A 21,979-nucleotide genomic window follows, 5' to 3' on the forward strand; every position below is an offset into this window, starting at 1 on the left:
AAGGTTTTTGGCTTTTAAACTTAAAGATTTTTTTTGGATTGTCTAACCTTTGTAACCTTTGTATGCTAGACTGGAATAGCTTCATGAAGACAAGCTTCTTTATTTTATGGATTGGTAATGAGCACTACCAATCCATAAAAGAGTGTATTTGGATGGCTGGTCTATAAGGCCTGACCTTTAATGTAAAAACTTTGCATGTCTATAAAAATGTCTTCATGGTTTTCTTTTTTCTTTTTTTTTTTCTGTCTGTTCAATGGAAAGGGGTACATTTTTTTTGTTTTGGACATAATGTACTCTCATTATACAATTTTTATATGTATATATATCAAAAAAAAATTATTAAAAAAAATGCTGTTCTTTTTGAACTTTCTATTTGTTAAAGAATCTTCATAATAAGAAATGTTTCTTGAGCAGCAAATCAGCATATTGGAATGATTTTTGAAGGATCATGTGACACTGAAGACGGGAGTAATGGCTGGGCTGCTGAAAATTCAGCTTTGATCACAGAAATAAATTACATTTTAAAATGTATTAAAATATAAAACAGTTGTTTTAAATTGTAAAAAAAAAAAAAAAAAAAAAAAAAAGATGCTTCCTTTAAAGGGGACCTAAAGGGGTCCTACTATGCAAAATTCACTTTTGCATGGTGTTTGGACATAAATGTGTTTTGGCAGAGTGTGTACAATAGTGATAAAAATCAATCTCATAAATCATAAGCAGTGTCTCCCAGCGACCTGTTTTCAGCCATGGTGCTAAATGTGACGTCACATTAGTCATAGGCCCTGCCCACGAATGTTGACAGACACTGCTGTTTTAACATAGAACCACCCTGAGTGAGTTCACAGCGAGTTGTACACAGTCCGCCATTGCTGCACTGACGAGAATGTCTCCCACCGGACTGCTTTGTGAATGAGGGTCTGTGAAAAAATTGCAGATGGAAGCAATGTGAAGTCGATCGCTTGAATTTGTCAAGCTCATATTTTTATCGCGCCGTGCTCCATGTCTGTGTAATTCATAAATGCTTGTTTATTATGCACAGTACAATCAGATGACTGACTTTTGAATTCAGTATGTTTTCTGTAAAGATATCAGGCTTGTACTAATATTGGAATGTTTATTTGCACAGGCCAGCACATCAGAACAGAGTTATCTCTATATGAACTACATAAAAAACATCAACTAACCATTCAGAATCTTCCTGTTGCATTCTATGTGTTGTCACTTCTTCTACAGTCTCTCTTTCACTGTCCAATTCCGGTTCATACACATATATGTCATGTTTTGTTATTGCTGTCATGCCTGAAAAGGGGGGCGGGAGCACCAGCTCATTTGCATTTAAGGGGACAAATACAAAAACAGCGCGTTTTGGCTCATACCCTAAACGTGGCAATTTCAACAAGCTATAAAAAATGATCTGTATGGTATTTTGAGCTAAAACTTCACATACGCACTCTGGGGACATCAGAGACTTATATTACATTTTGTTAAAGGGGGTATAATGGGTGCCCTTTAAGATCTTTGCACATGCTGGACCAAAGAGTCAAATGCACATCTTGTTTTGACACGTGTGCCCCTAGCTTTGGACCAATCACTGCTCCACTAGCCACTCAGCAGGAACAATAATCTAACGGCCTTCCGACACATGGTTTTAATCAGGGAATCATATGGGCCTGATGATGGTTTGTAGCAATAGAATTCTTTCTCCACTCACCCGTACCCAGAGTTGCCAAGACTTCAAACGGCCCAGTCCCCAAAGGTTTTGTAAGGTTCACAGTTTTACTGTTGTTTTGAAGTCAGAGTTCCTCTTTGTCCAAGCAGGAGCTTGTGTTTACACAACTGGCTTGGCATGGAATTCATCTTCCCTTGGTTTTCCAGTCCACATCTGTAAATAATGCTGCCGTCAGACTGAGGTCTCTTTAGCTGAAAGCTCTTGCTAGCTTGATTTTGAGACATATCCCCTGTTTTAACTTCTGCATTATATCTGGCCTTTGGGACTTCTGGGAAGTTCAGTGTCACTGGCCAGCATGCAGGTAATTGGTAATAACTTTCTGGCTTGTCTTGAAATGAAGTAATGAGTGAGTGGCTGCTTTTTCTTCAATTATATTTTGACCATGTAAACATTTTTGAAAAAAAAAAAAAAAACTCTTAAAACACACTTTTTACACTTTGACTAGTTTATTTGTTCCACTTACATGTACAATTTCTATTATACAATATACAGTATCTGTCTTCTGACCTTATAAATTCAGCACAAAGGCCTGAATCAACACACAGCCTAAAGCAAGGAGGTTAGTCGTTGACAAATGTGCAAGATAATGTGCAAGATTATATGTAAGCTACATTAATTATGCCTGATTTGTTGGTACAGTGAGTGGGATTACGGTTCAGATTCAATTAGGCTGTCTCGCAGGTAGCCACAACTACTGACACATTTAAAAATTTTCTGTTTTCAGCCATTTTTTGTAACACCTACCTAAAGCCTTAGACAAATTAAAAGCATGTTCTCAATCCACCAAGAAGAGATGCCAAAAATCATGTTTTATTTTCCTGCTTCTCTGTCTGACAGTTGCTCAAGATGTTTCTGGGAATCCCAAGGGTGCCTCCTCAAACTTGATCATTCTGTTTCTCCTCCTCCTCCTAGTAATAACTTTAAGATTCGCAAGCTTATTTGGATGTCACTGTATGGTGTGTTGGTCTCCTTTGCAACCCATTGTGTATTAATTCTTTGCTCCGTCTTTCTTAGGGTCTATAAATTATTCATTGGGCACTTGAGACTCTTGAGCCACCATGAGCACTTTGATGGCCTTTTGGGTTGCTTGTGGTGTGAAATCATGCTGGCGCTCACTGTAAGAGGCTGATCACAGTGACTCCTGTACATCTTGGAGGCTACAGAGCCTGAATTGAAAGAGTCTGTGCTTGGAGAAAGTAGTGAAGTGGAACACCTGGACTACTGTGCCCAGGAACTTATTTGATATGTTGGGGAAAGACAGTCTGTGAGTGCCAGGAGGCTGCGCGGGGGTCAGGCCACCATCTTGCTTACCCGATGAAGAGAAGAGAAGCCCAGCGGCACCTGCCTTATTAGCACCGTGCCACCTTCAGTTGACGTAACCTCCGCCAACCTCTGGTGGAATATATATATCATCCACATGGGCGTGCCTATACTGTAGGCCATGCAAACGTATTAGTACAAGTTTTTGCCGATTAACTAATTCAGAAGTCAGCTTCATTATTCCACCCTTAATTAAGATCACAATGCAAATTCCTTCATTAATAGTGACACAGACAATTTCTTCTTGGCTCCATGGGGACACGATTATATGCAGGCCCCGTTGAGCAGGTTGCGAGGTGTCACCACGTATTCAAATGGCGTGCTTGTTTAATTGTAGTAAATGTAGCATGTCCGCATAGGTAAAAGAGTTTTGAGGGCCGACGAAGGAGGGGGTTCAGCCCGGGCTGAGGCCCCTCTGCTCCCCCAGGCAGCTGTTTGCGGGGCCCTGGCTGCTCCCTTGGGGCCTCTGCAGGACCGTGTTGTTGGACTCTTGTCTTTTATGGCGGCAGCAGTAAACATGACAGGCTGTTTGGGTACCATCTGTTTAAAATGGCTGCCGCATGGTAACAGGGAGATGAACTTGAGAGCTGGTTTGTGTCTGTCTTCGTGCTAACAGTCTTGTCTCCACGTCTCTGCAGGTGGACGTTTGACGGGGGAGGCGTGGATGTGTCCAGCCAGTGGAACCTGGCGTCTGCTTGAATGCCCGTCAACACTGTACGCACCCACGAATTCACACAAATGCGCACGCATGTAAAGGGGGGGAAAAAAGCTCTTCACAGCTCTTCGGTTTTTGACAGATTGATCGGAGTTGCCAGAACATTCTGTGGCTGTCAGTTTTGTAGCAACTAAATCATTTTCCCCAAAGATTTAAGCATTTGAAATTAAGATTTTACGCAGCGAATCATGTGCCAAAAAACACCTATTGCAAGTCACATGCATTATACATTCAGATGACAATGTTTTGATAAATTACTGACCATCCGTTGACCCCCTGATGTTTGTTTTTGGTCCTCTTCTGACCAGGAACATATTGCATATTTTATATCTTTTCTAATAAGATTGGTCTCCTTTGGCTGTGGGTCACCAGTAAAACACCACCGATAAACTTATCTGGTGATACAGCTTGACAACATAAATAGACAACCTAAAAACTGTAATGCTTAACAGGTCAGTAGTTCATTCAAATAACTAGAAACGTCATTCAGTTTTGTTTAAAGAAATTAGTTTTTTTTTTCTACAGACCCTTTGCAGTATCTCCACAGACCCTCAGATTGAAAACTCTGGCTTTATATGCTGATATTTTTCTGCCAGTATAGAATATCTAGTTTTTCTACTTTTTGGTTGCGTTATAATGCTCTTTTGTTGTATTTGTAAACATACAGTTTTCAACCTGTAGCAGGATCTGTTTTCTCCACCCTTTCCATTTACATTGAATAGGTCATTGGAAGCCAACTAGGTGGAACTAATTTGGCACAGAAGTGTGGAGTGACTGGGCATAGTGTCACATGAAGCCACTGGGATGTAATGAGGAATACTTGATTAGTGTTAAGCAGGAGAACATGTCTGTCTAAGCCAAGCGTGGAATCATGCTCAATGGCATGTGGTTAAAGGCGATGTTTAAGTTTTACAATCTTTGTAATAGGCTACTTTATTTTTTAATTTATTTTGTAGTGCATTTCATATACATAGTTTAATTACATAAATTAGTCATTCAAGTATAAACGTAAAGTTTATGTTAGAATCATTTATCAAATAAGGCAAAATTGAAGCTGTTTATTGTAGGCATTTTAAACATTTTAATATTTTCCAAAATCATTATAAACGTTACCCGCAACACTTAGCATAATATAGACTGAATATTCATGCACTGACCCTGTTCAAAGTTGAGGGTGTTTATTCATGGGTCATGAATACTTAAGCTTTTTTCCTTCAGATTAATTTCCGCCTCTGTCTGTTTTGAATGGGACCATTACAGTTGTGAAGCTCTAATTAAGCACTACCTTTCAATACAGAAGGCTCTACCATCTGGTTGTTGTCGTATGCACCACAAACATAAGGGCACTGACAAAAACCGAGATGAGAATTACAACACAAACCCAAAAAAAAAAAAAAAAAAAAACTCCCTTAACTTTTCATATTAGAAATGCCAGCAGTTTCTCGCACAATAGAATGAAACAATATCTTCAAATGTGCAATGATGTGTTCTTTCATGAGATATCAAGGGGATATAAGCATAATTAATTAATTATAAAATTGTCAATCAATTATCAAATTTTAATCAAATTAATTTGATGATATGCTGATTAAGCCAGTTCAACTAGAAGCATAAATCTCTTTCTTTTAAATGCATTTATAATTATAGGAACATGATATTTTACATATATTACATTTATTACTTATGTAACAACATTACATAAAAAACCCATGTAATTAAGATAATTCAGAAACATTATCTGACATATTTTGGTAAAGATAATCCCCAGATAGCTAACCATAAATGTTCTTGATTGATGGTCAGAATATGTATTATTAATTTAAAGATATTAATATTACATTTTTAGTCTGAAGTCGTAGTGGGTATATTAGAGCCAGACTTACACTTTTACTGCACTGATTGGTTAATTTTTCACCTGTAGTCAAGAGGGATTAAAACATAGCAAATCCTCCCTTATACCTCTATACATACAGTATGTGGTTGTGTTTTACACCTTAGCTGCGACCAAAATAACTCTTTGAGCGCTCAAGGATATGTCAGCCATAAGGAAATATTACATAAATGTTTATCTATCTAATGCAGTGGTTCTCAACATGCGGCCCGCGATATGCCGACCACAATTTAAAAAAATAAATAAATTATAGTTTTACAGTTTATTATTGTTTTTAACCCTTTGATGCACAACATGGGTCAAAAATGACCCTGAATATTTGAAGAATATTTGTCATAAATCAATGCTTTTGGTAACTCTTTATGTCTGTCAATGTTCCTGAAAAGTAACAGTTTTGGACATATACAACATGGGTCTAAAGTGACCTGAAGGAGTTATTATTTTCTATATTGCATATATTACAAGAAATTAATTTCATCATTCATAATTCCAGGTACTCCTCAATAAACAAATCCTTATTTTAATTTTAATTTTTCCTTTCTTACTTTTTTAATATTTTTTTTTTTTGTGTCACTACCCTAAAGTCCAAAGTATACTTCACTTTTTACACGTACGCGAGGGTCAACATACAGTAATTTTTTATAACCGCCGGATTTCTGTGACTTTGTATGTGCAGGTTGCACATGCGCATTTAAATTCTGTTAGACTGTGTACAAAGTATACTTTCAGCTTTATGCACAACATATCCCAGGCATCTTTCGGTGAAATAGCTGTTAAACAAGGTGAAGTTCCTGGGCAGCTCATCAGGATACTTCTTGTTCTACCCTGAGTGGGGGTATGCTCACTCCAGTAAGAGCCCTTTTTACTCAATTTATTGGACTGTGTATGAGTTTCCTCTTCAGAGGACATATCAGGAGTCTTCTTTATCAGGTGAAGCTGGATTTACACCTATAACTCCAGATTGACCCTGTGGCACAAAGTCTGGGTCATCAGCATCAAATATTTCAGACTCTGAATAAGGCTAAGAATTGCCTCATCCTGTTTTGTATGCAGCATCTCTACAACCATATCAGCCATATTAGTTTGGACCAGCCATACTAACACTGGATAAAGAAAATCAGAAGCAAAAGAATAATTTCAAATACACATCAAACCGATGATCGATTGCATATTATATATTTTCACTGTTGGACATAAACCTTGTCCAAAACTGTTACTTTTCAGGAACACTGATAGACATAAAGGGTGACCAATAGCATTGATTTATGACAAAAAATAAAATTGATTAAATATAATATATAGCCTATTATATGACATATAGTATACTTCAAAAATAAGACTCAAATATACAAAAGTAGCCATGTTGAGATGTGAAATGTGTGGCTGATGAATAGTTATGTTGCAGTAAATATGTTTCTGCTAATATGGGTCATTTTTGACCCATGTGTGTAAAATTGATGTAGACATACGAAATCTGTGTTTGTTTATAAAGTAAGAAAGAAAAAATATACATAATGATTAGTGAAAATCAAAATCAAGATATTTAAGGAATACCTGGAATAAATAAATGATAAAATACATTTCTTTCAAATATTCAGCAAAGAAACACTCAGCCATGATTGAAATAACATAGGAAATGAATACGGGTAATTTTTGACCCATGTTGTGCAATTTTTCATAGATTGTGCATCAAAGAGTCAAATTAAAATTAAAATGGATTAAACAAATATAAATTTGAACTGTAATGTTATAATGTTGTAGAAAATAATTTTGGTGGGCATTTATTGTTTTTAGACAAGTGCAGACCTATATGTACTGACCATAGATTGTAAAAAAGGTACTGACTCAATTACGCAGTTAACGAACACTTACATGCATGTGCTTTGGCAGAATTCCAACAGTAGCCATTATTTTTGTAAATTTAGGGATCAGAATGATTAGGAAAATGAAATGAGGAACATACAATGAAGGAACATATGCAAAAAAGAAGAGTTGTAGCGTCAGCAGCAAAGGTAAGAAGAATGGAAGAATCAGTTTGCTGTCAATGAGCGAGATGGGCAGCCTTCCTGTTTGCTCTGTAGTAAAGTAGCCAACTTGACATTTGCAAAACCTACAATTTCAAAAGACGTCATTTGTGAATTCGATGTGTTTGTCTGATGTATTTGTATTTTAAATCAATAAAAATAACCGCATCAGCGCACCCGCTGCTGGAATGAGGCCAACTCGGCCGTTCATTCGCAAATCCGATGCTGCGCGAGGGATTGCGACGTGACAGAATGATAATGGTATTTGATAATGTCAGAGACTGTAATTACAAGGTGCTCAGTGTTGTTTATAAAAAAGAGCTGAGTAACATTTGCATATTAAGGCGTTTGTGGGATTGTTTGGTGACTATTTCGATGCTGTTGAAGAGAGTTTACAGTTGTACAGAGTTAAATAGCTACTTAAAGTGACTGTATACAGTTTGTGTATGTTCATGGAGAATTATTATCTGATTACTGTAAAGCTAATGCCAGTAAGTTAGTTCTTATTTGGTGGAATACATTGTTTGCAATATCTAGGTATAATAATAATATTATCTTCTAATGGCATAACACTGAATCTGACTGGTTTACATTGGTGACGTCATATGCAAATTATAAACCTGCAGTTGGACCATTGTGTGGCCCACTGGGGAAAAAGGTTGAGAACCACTGATCTAATGACTATTAACAATGTGATCCCCATCGCCATGTGATGTCATGTATTATGCAAAGCTGCATCTCATGGCTGTTGACTTCTTTAAATCAATACAGATGTGATGACGTTTGTAAAGCAGTGAACGTGAAAGAACTTCAGCTAGATTTAGCTGCGTGAGGCCTAGATCAAATATTGAGTGAATTAAGGAGGGGCGTTGACACATCAAAGACCTGCCTTCCTTCAGAGAGATTAAAGAAATCCTTGAAGAACTGGGTGAAGGAGACAAAATAGTCCTCCTGTAACCACACCGCTTCGGCCAGTCAATACCTGACCCACTGTACACCTAGAATATCCTTGAACGAAATAAGCTGCAACTGCATCAGATTAGCCAACATCTTCTCAAGGACTTTCTCGGATAACCTTTGATTATGAAAACAGATTCAGGATTGTACAAATTTAGAATTGAAGGATTGGTTCCCTTTCAAGTCATGAGTATGGATTAAAATGGAATTGTCCACACCCTACAGGAAGTTGAAATAAAAAGACAGGAAAAGGAATTTACTGAATTGCAAATGAATCATTTTTACATTTTACCTATGTTCTCAGAAGCAGAAGTCATTATAGTTCAGTCAGGACCACTTAAGTCAAAAATTACAAGAGACAAAATTTAGTCAATTTTTTATTGCCATATTTTGCTAAAGTTACAATTTGGCGGTATGGCTCTGTTCTAAATTCCCCGTCCTTTTCATGAGCTCCATGAAAGCCAAGACCGGGAACAGCAGCAGCTTCTGGGGACAACCTCCCATTTTTTTAAACTGGGACAGCAGCAGAAAATCCCCCTATTGAGAACAGAGCATGCATCAATGACAACAGAATGATACTGATTAAGTTCTACACAAGTTTAAGGAGGAGCTGGGGAGGAGGTGGGTTGCAAGCAGCATGCAGTGGAAGCAGCCTAGCAGGCAGAGAGACGGAAGCTGCGTTTAAGTAATGCGCCTTATTTTAGAGTTGCCAATGGAGTCCATAGAAATCGGATCAGCTGATATGGGTGGGGTTGGAATTTGCGAATCAGCTGATAGTGGAGCCGTGATGATCGGGAGACTACAGCAAATACAACATTTTCTCAAATAGCATAAGAAAAAAAATCAGTCGGTCGGTCTGTCTATCTATCGCTCTGTATATCATTTGATCTATTTATCTATCATTCTTTCTTTTTAAAGATTTATTTTTTGGCATTTTGCCTTTATTATGATAGGACAGTGATTAGACAGGAAGCGAAGTGGGAGAGAGAGAGAGAGAGAGGGGGACGGGATCGGGAAAGGACCATGAGCCGGGACTCGAACTCGGGTCGCCCGAAGCGCATTGGCGCTATATGTCGGCGCGCTGCCCACAAGGTCATCGGCGCCGACAATCTATCATTCTTTCTGACATTCTGTTTTCTTTAATATGTTGTTTATCTGTCTGTCCATCTATTGTCTAACTATTATGATTATTATGAAGACAGAATGTGTCCTCGCCCCTAATCAAGTCCAGCGGGATTAGGCTAATGAAGTCTCTGGGCCATCCTTTTAGGAAACTCACAAGCCATTTCCAGTCTTCCTCTCTCTGTGCCAAAACTTCACAGTTCTGAAAAAGAAGAAGAACCCAGCAGATTAAAACCATCCCAGTCTGTTCTCTCTCCCTGCCTGTTCTTCAAAGACCTGACTCCCAGATTCCGTCTTAGATAATGCAGCTCGGACATGAGGAGATTTATTTTGGAGAGAGAATAGATAACATGCCATGACCAGAACGGTCACTTGAGTGCACAATTATAAATAAACATTGGGTATTCTTTTTCAGTTTTTGGATGTGGTCATGTCTCTTCGCTCCGGCTGCTTTGGCCCACATCTGATTCGGGGCTCGCTGAGACACGGAAAACACAGATGAGTTAAAAAGGTGTGGTAATATGCGTGTGATCTGTGCACGGTAGTGAGACAGTGCTGTGGCAACAGAGGGAAGGGTGACTGAACAAGCACAAACCTCATCCCTGTCAGTTCTCTTTTCCCCGCCGTGACTGGCTCATAAATATGCATTCAGGTAAGCTGCCACATCCCTTTGCTGGCCAAACCCTTTTGCTCTTTTCACTTCAGAGTCCTTCAGAAGTGGCGGCGGTGGAGGTGGCAGTAGTTACCTGATGCACTGGTGCTCTGCGGTGCGGCCTCGTCCCAGGGCCTGCCCCGGCCCCTCCTCTGCAGTGCCGCGGATCTCTGAAGGGATTAAAAGATTTATGTCACAGCAATAAAATCTTGAGTGAGTCTGTGCTTGACTTACTGGGCTCTGGCCCAAAGGCATTGTTTTGAAAAGAATTAACCTATAATACATCTAAAACTTTTGAGGCTTCTCTTGAGAGAGCGTCTGTCTCCCTTTGGCTTAGAAAGACAAACCCACAACAGCTTTATTTTCTGGTTGTTTCAATAGAAATGGTGTGTGTATCTGGGATTGTAGTAAGGACTGGAATTTTTTTTTTGGGCCCCCACTGGTTTCACTAACCTCTTTTCCAAATCTAATGACAGACTCCTGAATACTGAGAAGACGTCCTGTTTATCTGTCCATCTGTCTGTCCACGCGTCCATCCATTGTACTTTTTTATATTCAAATTTGAATTTGCTTCCTGTTTGCTACCTCCATTCAAATTCAGTTCAAACTCTGAGAGTAGTAATAAATGGCACACTTTACAGCACTATAAGTGGGTGCAATTCATTCTCAAAGAATCTTAACTTTACTCCAATAGACCATCACACACATAACAAGGTGACACAATACAACACAATTCAAAAATTTTGTTTTATTTTGCTCTCTGTGTAATACTGGAATTGTACTTTTTTTTCCTCAGATATTTGGAAGAATAAAATGAAGTACTAAAGTATGTATTAAGTATTTAAATATCTTCTTATAATTTAAGTAGTTTCCAAAACATAAAAACAATAAAAATAATAATAATTGCACTATCCATTAAATTTTGAAAGCTTTTGAACCCTGCAGGGTTTTTTTTTTTTTTTTTTTTACCCTGATGTTGTGGGATTACTTTCTATCATTTCTGCTTTATTCTTATGTACATAATAATGGTAGGGATGGTAATTAATCCATCAACACTGAAACATCACATTTTATTTTTCTTCGCCACATCATGCCTTCCAGATTGCAGCCCAATCACAAACAGCTTGTTGAGAAAGTCACACAGCCGAGCAGATGATGGGGTGGTGTCAGATACACATGTCTGTAGCAGGGGCTGATGGGAATCTCACTGTGTTTGGGGAAGAAGGGGTCAGCGGGAAGACGTTGATTGGGCAGTGAGCCAAAGCTCTCCTGCACAAGGCATTGCATTGATCCACACCCATGCAGCTTTGGAGCGCTTTGTGCAACCTTCACAATCACTGCAGGAATAAGCAACTGGGCACTCAGAAGCCATCTCTTTCAGTTCACATCCCTCTCTGTCTCCTGGTCGAAAAATTTAAATATTAGGGCATGGAGAGGAAGAGCCATATTATAAGCTATTTTTCAAAAGGCTTATAAATCATACAGAATGTTTTTTTTTTTTTTTTTTTTTTTTGAGAAAGTAAAAATGTGCATAGTTTTCTGTGATGGGTAGGTTTAGGTGTAGGTATAGTGTAGGGGGATAGAAAATACAGTTTGTACAGTATAAAAACCATTACACCTATGGAATGTCCCCACAATTCATTTTAAAGTCTGTCAACTCACAAGAGTTCAAAAGACCTTCATGCATTGTGTCTGGTAAAGTACATAGCAGGTATCTTTGTAATATAGTCTGCCGCAGGTCTTTGTGCAGGTAAATCATAGACATCTTTGAGGTTGCTAGCTCGACCAAATGCTGCCCATCCTGGGCTGAGTTGAGCCGTAACTCTCCTGACCTTGCTGTCAGCCGTTGAGCCATCTGAGCTGATGTGCCTAGCCTCCTCGGCCTGTCTGTCACGAGGGCATCAGTGCTGTGGAAATGGTTCATTTGATTCTCTGACACTGGATAGCGTGAGTTGGCGGGTGCAGAAACAGAGGTTAGCCTCGCCATCTGACAAGTGGGCACTAGAATGCACAGGAAGCAGAGATAAAGAGAGGTAGAGAGACACAGAGAGAGAGAACTTCTACTGAGCATTTTCATGAAGGACGTCGGGTAATATCCAAAGCCAAGCTACACAGCTGGGGATCAAATCCCATAGATGCAGCAGAGCAACTTAATTAGAATTCATAAGGTGCGAAAAGTGATTTGTGTTTGTGTGGGCACAGTATGAAAAAGATGAACAATAGACATTATGTGCAGAAGAAACTATCTGTAGATCTTAGATTACTAATCAATGACATGTATGTATAGATATATGAACATATATTAAGTGAAAAGATTTCAAGAATACACATAAATATATATATTATATTATATTATATATATATATATATATATATTATATTATATATATATATATATATATATATATATATATATATATATATATATATATATATATATATATATATATATATATATATATATATATATATATCAATGACATACATACAGGTCATTGATATATATATATATATATATATATATATATATATATATATATATATATATATACTGTATACTGTATATATACTGTATATATGTATGTGTTTGAAAGTATATACATTTTACAGTATGAAATATGGATATTTATTTTGAGATTTACAAGTCTCACAATATATAAATATACACATAAGCCTACATATATAGATATATCAGAACTGTCAGATATATATATATATATATATATATATATATATATATATATATATATATATATATATATATATATATATATATATATATATATATATTATAAATAAATGGTCAGTATACTGTAAATATCTTTGGGTATAAGTGTGCTAAATGGCTACTTATTATTTTCAGGCCAGTTGCTGTGGTCAGCAGTCCTGCGGTGTTTGTGTAGCGATCTGACTCGTGTCGTCAGGTTTCACTCCTCAAGACTGTGACAACAGTCTCCAGTCATTCGCTGATCTGAGACAGTGTTACTATGTTGCCGTTGGCTACCTGAGTTCAGCCAGGCCAGACGCCATGACAGAGCAGCCCACTCATGTCCTGCCAGGCTTCAGCCGTTTAGATAAACAGTTTAGGCTTTCAAAGGCTTTCGACAGACACCAATCCGCACATTTTGCTGGGCTCGGTATGGGTCTGTGTGCTAGTGTCAGTTGAGTAATGTCCTTGACCCCCTTTGCTGAAATGATGTTTGTGGATTGTGGGTATGAAGTGATGAAATTTTACTTCCATCGTGTGTGGTGGAAGAACAAAATAATTGCGAAAATAAACCTTTGTTAGAAACCAAAATCACATTCATAAAGGATTTTATTTTGCAGTGAATTACTATAAAATGCCATCTAGGTTGAATGACTTTGTTACTCTCTCTTTTTGTGCAGCGATTCTGAAGAAAATTGGCCCTCATTTTGTGCAAATGGATGTCACCTCACACATCTGCCATTGCTTCAGACCTCAATTATCATCCTGAGAGTTTTAAATTGTACATTAACTTAATGGCAATTGGATTGTGTATGTTCATACCGCATCCTGACACTGGAAATTAAACAGGGTTCAGAATTATTATGCCATAAATTGGCCCTTGATACACAAACCCAATCAAATTTGTAGCAAAACCATTTAGCCCGTGTTAAGGATTAATGACGGCCATCGGAAACAATTTGGAACTTAATCAGTTTAACTGAGGAGGGTAAATTTAATATGATAATTGATCAGCAGAAAGCGGAGTCGCATAGCGGGGAGGGTATGCAAATGAGTGACCCTTACCTAGTGACTAATCGGGCAGATGCGCTGATGGTGGGATCTGTTTTCATCAGGGAACTTTGAGGAACTTCCGAGTTTAGGAGTGCAAGCCCTCCTCGGAGTCCAGGAAGTGAACCTATCCTGTCTCACACTGGGCCCTGTTGTGGTCAACCCACATTTCCATAATTCACAGCTTCCCCTGCCATGATGGCGAGACGCAAATAAGTGTTTCTAATAATATCAAATGGAGTTGTAGAGGACAGTGTTTTAATGCAGTGAAGGGGCTCCCAGTGGGACTGTTATTGCCACTATAGAACATCAGTTACACAGTTGCAACAATAGTCTCTTAATTGATTCATTTAATTAGTGGGAGATGGAGCCAGTGCTGCGTCTTGTCATCTTGTATCTTAGGGGGTCCCATGCAGCCTGTGTGCTGTCTGCCACTTAACAGTCCCTGCACTTGTCACTCTCCTATTAAAGTGTAATTATATGTAAATGAAAAACCACAAAACCTGTCAGAAGTTGCCAAATGAATCATTGTTAGATATACCATGCTCCTGGAAAGATAAGGGGAGAAGGAAGTGCACACACATATTTGTGTGTATGTGCATTTCCTTCTCCCCTTCAACTTTATCTCCTCTTCCTCAAGTGTACTGTAACAATGCTATTGTAGGTGAGCAGGTGGCTCACAATTTTTGAGTTCTTTTAAGTCTGTATGGGTGAAGACCTACTACATATATCAGACATGCTCTGTAGTCATTAACCATCAAAGTCTTTGTACTGTATCATTGTGGACTGAGGAGAATTTTCCCAATTGAGAGATTCTCCCAAGGGAGCTAATCAGATCTTCATACAAAAGGTAATATGGTAAAGGTAAAACCCTTTTACTGTTTCAATGGTAAAAAGAAAAATTATGTTTTGAAATTATAATTTTGTCTAAGGAAAACCTTTTTAATAATGGTACCTGGGTGAAAACATAATTGCCCTCTAAACTTAACCTCTTTTCCACTCTTTAGTAGCAATAGCAATCAAGCAAGTAAGTCTGCCATATCGCTGTGGAGAAATTTTTTTTTGCCCACTCTTTACAGAATTGCTGTAATGTAGCACCATTAAAGGGTTTGTGGGCTGCTTAAATTCCTTCACAGCGATGTGAAAAAAACTGATTTCGAATTATTCGGTTGGTGTTGGAAAACTTTTTTTTTTTTTTTTTGCTTTAGTAACTAATAAATGGGTCTTTTACGAATAAGGTTTTTAAAAGTGTAAAAAAAAAACCTTATGGAGATATAATTAATTTTGAAGTTTCATTAAGTGTTAACAATGAGATTGTGTTTCATTAACACTGTTTTTGTACTTTCTTACAAGATGGACAAAATTTGTCAACAAAAAAATGTCATTCGGTTTAACCAAAATTTTGGTTTTACTGAATGACACTTTTGGTTATACTGAATGACGATATTTTCAAACAATGCTAATAGGCTGATATCTAGCTAGCTAGCTAGTTAGATTGCTAGCTAGCTAGCAAAAGGACAATCAAACATTTTATATTTATTACAAGTTTTTTAAATATTACAATATTTTCCATGTTTTGTAGCGGTTGTACCCAATTACCGGGACATGCGTATGAGCAAGTGAAAACATGAATTTTTCAAATAGTTAAGAGAGAGTTAGTAACTTTGCTTCACAACCATGTGGTCCTTTGCAGGTGTCTGAATGATGTCTCATCCTGTCACATGATATTGAACGCTTGACTTGATCCAAAATGGTCCCTTTATATTGGTTGATCCGAATGACAACAAAGAAATTATTTTTTCTGGACATTCTTTCTCATAATAAAGCAACGACTTCTACACATAATTTTAAAACCATTTATCACTATGTTGATATATGATGTTATAAAATCATGCCAGAATAAAATATATATATATACATTTATTACATTTTAAGATGTTTTAATCACTAATGAAATGGCTGTTTTGGCCTTTGATGGTTAAACCGAATGACCTTTTGACACTTCCAAATCTTTAAAGTACCTTTATATGTAGCAAAATGCCACATACTAGCTAGCAAAACATTTTAATGTATATTTATATAAAGGCAGGCATCCCAAAACTTTTGGCAATATAGTGTGTGTGTGTGTGTGTGTGTGTGTATATATATATATATACATACATATATATTCTTCTAGAAGCGCATTTGTGAGGTCAGGTACTGATGTTGGCAAGAAGGCCTGGCTCGCAATCTCTGCTCTAATTCATCCCAAAGGTGTTCTATCGGGTTGAGGTTAGGACTAGTATGGACTAGGCCAGTCAAGTTCCCCCACACCAAACTCGCTCATCCATGTCTTTATGGACCTTGCTTTGTGCACTGGTGCGGACAGGTCACGTTGGAACAGGAAGGAGCCATCCCCAAACTGTTCCCACAAAGTTGGGAGCATGAAATTGTCCAAAATGTCTTAGTATGCTGAAGCATTAAGAGTTCCTTTCACTGGAACTAAGGGGCCAAGCCCAACCCCTGAAAAACAATCCCACACCATAATCCCCCCTCCACCAAAATGTACACTTGGCACAATGCAGTCAGGCAAGTACCTGGCAATCGTCAAACCCCGACTCATCCATCGGATTAGCAGACAGAGAAGCATGATTCGTCACTGCAGAGAATACGTCTCCACTGCTCTAGAGTCCAGTGGCGGCGTGCTTTACACCACTGCATCCGACGCTTTGCATTGAACTTGGTGTTGTAAGGCTTGGATGCAGCTGCTCGGCCATGGAAGCCCATTCCATGAAGCTCTCTGCACACTGTTCTTGAGCTCTTATAGGTCTGTAGCTATTGACTCTGCAGAAAGTTGGCGACCTCTGCATACTGTGCACATCAGCATGCGTTGACCCCGCTCTGTGATTTTACGTGGCCTACCACTTCATGGCTGAGTTGCTGTTGTTCTCAATTGCTTCCACTTTATGTGTGTGTGTATATATATATATATATATATATATATATATATATATATATATATATATATAATATATAATATGTATATGTATGTGTGTGTGTGTGTGTGTATGTATAAATGTATGTATATATACATAAAAGAACATTTAGTATTAAAGTCTATGTGCTTGCATGTTTGTGACCACTCATATTCCCACACAATAATTTGTGTGGGAATATGGGTGCGCTTCCCTAGTCCAGATGTGTATGGATGCAACCACAATCGTCACCTAACATTGGCACCTCCAGAGTAAGAATGTTTCATGAATAATTTTGTATCTAAAGAAGGGGACCCTCTCTGTACAAGTTCCATCATTCAGGCAAGCTACATTTTTATATAGATCTTTTTTGCAAGTTGTCACCAGATTTATACCCCTTTCTGACATTGTGAATGACAAGTATTGATTGGCCGCTCGCAGTCTATGGACGTGTTATCAGTTAATTCCAGGAAAATGGAGGATTTGCTAAAATTGAGGAAGATCAAAAGGCGGGAGGTGGGGAATTCTGGCCTGCTGAAATACTCCATTCAGAAGACACAAGTAATTGTACATATTACATTCGATCGCTCCCTAAAAGTGCGGTAGACCCCGTGCAAAAAGTCTTGGGGCTTTTTCTATTGACTTGAGCACAGCAGTAACTCTTTGATAAAAGTGCAGAATACGGAGGCTTCTCTGTTCATTTGGCTTGCCCACCCATTCTCCTTTCACAGTACCGTAACACGCTGTGCATTTAGGTCAATACGCGGAAAGAGGGTTCGTGAGCATCATGAGGCTGGTTAATGGACACCCAAATTCACATTAATTTGACCGGATGCATACGAGTTGAACCGAATGACGAGGAACAGCGACCCATTAATCCTATTCAGCCGCGTGTCCTGTTGCGAGACTACTGTCATCCCCTGCACAGGGTTCGCAGATTAATTAATTGATTGAACTGATTTGCCGGCACTTACAGCAGGAAATGTTCTGTATTTGTAAATGTTAACTTTTAAAGGTGAGCCTGTCCCCTCTCGAGAGTGCGTTGAAAGAGAAAGGTTATAGTCACGGACGGGATTATCATTTTCTCAAATCCCATTAAATGCTCTTATCGGTGGTCAACCCAGAGGCGAAATGCTTTCTGCAGCCCTTTCATGCTGACTCAGCCCGCAAAACGAATCTCTGCAACCTGTATCAAAGCTTGATTGTTCTTTACACTTTGTTTCTGTGTGTTTTGGCTTTCCTTTCCTGTCTCAGTTACATAATGCATATTCGTACCCTATTTGAGAAGGATGATTAGAGGTTGAAAGAAGGATATCTACAGAGACGGAACAACTTTCTGGCCTGCTCCTGCTCTCTGCCTTCATCTTGTGTGTTTTGAGTAGTATTGTGTTCAGAGGCTAGGGAGAGCTGTGGAATTTCCTGTTCGGGGTAGGCCAACGTGCAGCTCTGCACTCGTTCCCCACCCCAGCGAAAGAGCGCTTTCAGTGAGTGCTTGGAGCATGATCAGTGGGCTAAGAATATCTCGCGGCCTTTGGGTCAAAACTAAATGTGCTTCGATGGTTGACATTGCTGTGTTTATTTGGAAAAGGAAAGTAAGGATGGGCCAGTTGGATGAGGATGCCCTCTCTTTGCCCACAGGAAAAGGGTGTTGCTTTCATTAATCACAATGATGGTTTGAGCCTTGATTTCATTGGCTGTGGTAATAAAACAAATATGATTTATATTAGAATTCAAGTGGGTAATAGGGTGCACAGAGAGAAGCTGCACAAATCCTTCCTAAGCAAATCCACAGACTGAATAAAGGGCCAATCCTGATAATACGTAAAATCGAGAGGGGTATTTCATATTGGTTATCACGCAATCTGCTAGTATTATCAGTGACGAAACATTTATCAGCGCCACGGCCGACTCAATGTACTTTCTAAATATATTATAGTGTTTTGGTTAAGTCAAAGTAAGCAGTAGGCGTACTGTATCAAAAGAGTTTTAAGCTCAATGAATGTTCGGATTTGAGGATTATCTGGGAATTTCCTGTTCCTTGCTCTCAGATTACACAGGTGACGCTTTGCAAATCTTATCAGCGTTAAAGGACAGAGTTGTTTGTGTATGTTATTATGTGCCACTTCTACTTCTGTAAATGTGAATTCTAAAAAAAAAAAAAAAAAAATCATGCTTTTGATTGCGCACACAAGGGGTCACGTTGTGCTCTCAACAACCAGAGCATGTCTTCCTTTGCCATTTTATACACCCGCACTTTTGCATTTAATGGAAAACCACTTTAGCCCCGTCACACGTTTCCTGAGCTCTCAAAGTTTGTAATCGCATTTGGAGAGCAAAACTCTGAAACTCTTTCAAATCATATCCTACGGAGAAAGTTCCTGTATGCTTTTATGAACTGTGAGTTTGTCAGAGTCAAAGGCTAACATTAAAACCACAGAGATTAGAAAGATTAATGCTGACAATCTCATAGCCTTTCTAATATAAGGAGTGATGTATGGTGTTCCTGCAGAATGACCTCACTCCCATGACTAATGGTTTCACTTGGCTGATGTAGAAAAGGTCATGACCCAGTGGATAGAGGAAATGGCCAGTTAGTGGGAGGTCACCCCACAGGAGATTCCTTTGGAGTGTCACAGCACTGTCACCTGCACTGATTCGCTACTTCAGACCTGGCACCTGACTCCCTACTAGAAAACACTGTACAGTCACCGGTAGAGCCTTGCATTTAGCAGAACCCGGCCTCACCCAGTAGAACAATTGCAAAGTGTCAGTTTCAACAAAAAAATGAAGACAAATTGAAAGAGGAAACAATTCGTTCACAACAGGACACGCGGCTGTTGAGGATAACCTGCCTTCAAAGATGCTGGCCTGTCCGATCAGACTAGTTTAGCGCTATGGCACTTCAAAGCGTCTGGTCTCGAGCAGCTTTCCTGCCATTCTTGTTTACGGCTCTCAGGTTGCTATAAGTAGCCGGGCATCCTGTCCCCTGCCGTCTCAGGTGGATTGACTTTGTTTGTGTAGCTGAGACGCAGGGATTTAGTGGTCCTTGGTGCCTCTAGACTACTGTTAATGGAGCTGTTCAGTTTGTTAGTGCTGTGTCATATATCACTCTGGAACTGGACAACTGAAGGCCATGATATACTCACTGCCAAATTCTTTTTCATTCTTCACTTAGGGTTAAAGAGAAGTTTGAAATACCTGAACAGCAGTATACTGTAAACCAAGATCCTGATGCTGCCCATGCTTTGTATTGCGTAATATAGCACACGAAATCGCTACGCACCAATGGTAGTTCAAAGGTGTTTTCCAGATGGACCAAACTTATGTTACACCAGTTACATATATATATATATATAATAATAATAATAATATATATATATATAATAATATATATATATATATATATATATATATATATATATATATATATATATATATATATATGTTATGCCATGCCCTTGAGAGTCTGGGTGAGTGTTTTAGATAAGTAAAGCAAGTAGGTGTGTAAAATAGCACCTTTAGGGTTACAACAGCTGGGGTCACTGGGCCGGTACCCTCAAAAGGTACACCTTAGGGTGCATATTAGTACTTCAGCGGCCTAATTCACCCAAGTTCTGTAATCTTTTACATAACCTGTAACCTGTACATATTAAATATTTTGAAAAATGTCATTCTTTAAAATATCTTCTTTTGTGTTCCTGCAGAAAAATAATGACATACAGGTTTGGAACAACATGAGGGTGAGTAAATGTTTTACATATTTGGGTGAACTATCCCTTTGACTAGCAGTTGTACCCCTAAAGATACTATTTTTTCTCACAGTGCACACAATGATAGTGTACTTATATATGAACATGGAAATAAATCCATTTTTTTCCTTATCGACAGCAGCTGTCTTGAGATTCTAGACTTTTGTCTCTGCCATAACACATAGTTTTCCATGTTAATTACGCAGGCTGAAGAGGAGGAGGGGGTGGAGAAAAAGAAAGCGAAAAATGAAACCGTATAGTCAACTTCATTTAGTGGTTTCTAATTGCACCCTACAGGCCCCTGGCAGACGGCAGGGGTCTCTCTACGAGTGGGACGCAGCAGTGTCTTTTACACGCGCGCACACACTCCCGGAGAAAGAGAGTGGCGAGAACATGAAACGGGTCAGAGATTAAACACTTTCTTTACACTGGTAATTAAGCCATCATCAGGCTGAGGGGCGTTTATTATCAGCTCGCCGCTTGTCTAGATGGATGTGAATTCTGAGTGAGCTCTTAAGACTTCCATCCACACAAACATGCTCGTGTGCACACATACGCACGCACCCGTGTACACATACGCACACTCATTTCTCTCGGCATAATGATGTCTTCTCGCACAGGGTAGAGACTGCGTCAGGAAGCGGACAACTCAAACTCATTTATTAGGCCCTTTTATTTCTCAATATTAGGTTATTGCTGAAATTATTGTATGGGCAGGGAGGTGCGTTATTTCACACAAGCTTTTATCATTTGCACTCACTTTGCTGTTGGAAATGATTTTAAATGTATTATTTGAATCACTGACATCAAACAGAAATTAATGTAGGTTTTAAAGAAAAGATCTTGATTGTATCCTGATAGCTATTTAAAAAATGGATGGGGGGGGGGGGGTGTATGTATATATATATATTTTCAGACTAACTGGTAACCCCTTAAAAATTCAGACTCAGATTCTAACCTCAGATAGCCGTTTTTAGTAAACATTATATTATCAGTTTCTTCAAAGGGTGCCGACAGCTGTTAATCACAGATTTTTTGGTGCTGTGATGAAAGACAGGGGTCTTATAAATAAATAAATGTGTAAATATACAGTATAGGATCTACAATCA

This window comes from Chanodichthys erythropterus, chromosome 14 (genome assembly GCF_024489055.1).
Source record: "Chanodichthys erythropterus isolate Z2021 chromosome 14, ASM2448905v1, whole genome shotgun sequence".
Taxonomy (NCBI): Eukaryota; Metazoa; Chordata; class Actinopteri; order Cypriniformes; family Xenocyprididae; genus Chanodichthys; species Chanodichthys erythropterus.